This window comes from Nicotiana tomentosiformis, chromosome 5, assembly GCF_000390325.3.
Source record: "Nicotiana tomentosiformis chromosome 5, ASM39032v3, whole genome shotgun sequence".
Lineage (NCBI taxonomy): Eukaryota > Viridiplantae > Streptophyta > Magnoliopsida > Solanales > Solanaceae > Nicotiana > Nicotiana tomentosiformis.
In genome coordinates this window covers 17,186,550-17,189,237 of record NC_090816.1, presented here as the reverse complement: position 1 = coordinate 17,189,237, position 2,688 = coordinate 17,186,550, and positions in this window count along the sequence as shown.

Below are 2,688 nucleotides of genomic sequence, written 5' to 3'. Positions count from 1 at the left end.
CGGAACTGAAATTCAAACATGGTAGCAACAAAGTCAACTTACGGTCAAACTTAGAAATTCTTTAAACCTTTAAATTACTAGTTTTCAACAGATTGCGTTAATTCAAGTTAGGAACTTACGAATTCGATTTCGGGCATAAACCCAAGTTTCAAATCACGATACAGATCCGTGGGGACCGTCAAAATACTGATCCAGATCCGTTTACATAAAATGTTGACCGTAGTCAACTCAAATGAGTTTTAAGGCACGATTTCACATTTTCATTAATTTTTCTCATAAAAAGCTTCCGGAAAAAGGATATGAATTGCGCACGCAAATCGAGAAAGGATAAATAGAACTATTCGAGGTCTCGAAACACATAAATGAATGGTAAAACTATAAATGACCTATCGGATCATTACATAAATATTCAACAAGGAGGGATTATATCCTAAAACATAAACAAAGATAAAATAGTAAGAAACCCGTCCTAATTACTAGTATTTTCTTAGCGTAAGAAGGGAGTACCATTTACCTCCGTGAATCTTCATAGTTCATAGACGGCCCTCTAAACCTTTCCAAATATTCCATCGAGCCACCTGAGCTAAGCTTGTTTTATACTGCAACTCTATTCAAAGTGTGTCACTTAGACACGTTTTGCTCATAGAATCTACAAACTAATGAGCGTATAGTTCACACGCGATGACATGGCAAAACGACCAATTAAATAACACTATTTGGATTTGACCCCAAATAATGTTTTCTAAACTTTTGACAAGTCTTCATGATTACCGCTGATCATAGAGATTTAACATAAATTTGGTTAAACTTGAAAAAAAAAATTTGAAGTTGTGTTGAAAATAATTTTTGAAAGTTAAAAGTAGGGATGTTCGTCGGTCGGTACGGTATGGTATTTAGACATTTCGGTTCGGTATTTTCGGTATTCGGTTTCCTAAAATGCTATACAAATACCGTACCTAATTAAATTCGGTATGGTTCGGTTTTTCTCCTTTCGGTTTCGGTTTATTCGGTACGGTAACTTCGGTTTGTTCGACTTCAATATTAACTAGTGTATAGAGTCATAAACTGTAATATTCTTAATTAAAGTGCTCACAAATATAAAAATAAAAATGTTCTACATAAAAAAAATTGTTCAAAACCAGCAAATATCAACCCATCGAGAGAAAAAAAGTACATAAATGAATAAATTTAATCATTGAAAATGTCTTATTGCTTGCTTAGAGCTAATTCCCGAACTTAAAGAATACAACATGAACTAATCCAACAGATGCAATTCAATACACGAGAAGAAATATTCCAAAATTGTAAAAGTATTACTTTAAGCTGCTTGGCATCCTAGAGAATAAGAGTCAAAATCTGCAGCCTACATTGTTCCTCAATTTTCCTAAAGAAGTACATAGGCCCCAAAGAAAAGTATTATGTAACTTTGTATGTTATAGTTAATAATATGTGTATTGTGTAACGTATTATATATTACGGTACGCTATCGGTATTTCGGTATTATTTTTTTAATGATCAAATACCATACCTAATACCAAAAAATTTTAAAAACTTAAACCAAATACCAAAATGTCGAATACCAGATACCAAAATTTTCGATTTCGGTATGGTAATTCGGTATTTACCAAATTATGCACACCCCTAGTTGAAAGTGTGTTGGGCATGCATTTTATTTGAGAAAAAGTTGAAGTTTTGAAAAATTTCATCCAAAAACTACCATAAACTAGATTTTGCGAACTTGAGAAACAAAATTCAGAATTTTTTGAAAAACTGGTCATATTTCATGAACAAATAATATTTTTTAAAAAAATATTCGATAAGAAGTTGCCAAAATCTATGGCCAAACATAAGCTTAAATTAAAGAACCATGAAATTCATCCAAACAAACAACCTTTTTTTTATTAGTTTCGCATAATATTTTTTATATCTAGTTTACCGGACAAATTAATTAAGAAGAATTAAACGAAAGAATTGCTCGCAACTGCTTAAACTAAATATAGTTGGCGGATATATAATTTTTCTATAATATATGTGTAAATATATACAAATATACCAATTAGAAAAAGTAAATATAGTAAATTTGACCGGCTATCTAATGCTAAATCAGAAAGACATCTTTTCAATGCTTGGAAAATAGGTAGGAAAAGAAAATTATTTGAACATATGGTGCCTAACGAGTCCATATTAGTGCCACTTGGGACAAAATTAATTTAAAAGATATCATTAGCACTATTTGAGGTAACTAAACAAGATAAATTAATTAAAGGAAAGAAATTATATGATGTACAATATTGTTGGCTTCCCTATAATTCTTTGTTTAAAGTACAACTATTAAAATTGAATTCAAACAAGTTAGTTCTCCAAATTCCTCGCCATAAATGTATATTTTGTAGAATTTGTAGGTAGGGTATAATCTCATCTTAATGACTAGAATGTTTACCAAATTAAAGTTTGGGCCAACCACCAAAACAGACTTTGACAAACCCACTAACGACTTCACTTGACCAAATTGTGCAACTGCCCTCAGGCCCTCCAATTGATAATTGGATATTTTAAATTAAAAGCGGGGGGGGGGGGGGGGGCATGATATAAATAAAAAACTAATTCTAATAAAAAGGGATTAATTAATATGGAACCATTATTGATAGCCTTGTAACAACAGGAAGAAAAGAAAATACTCTTGCAGTT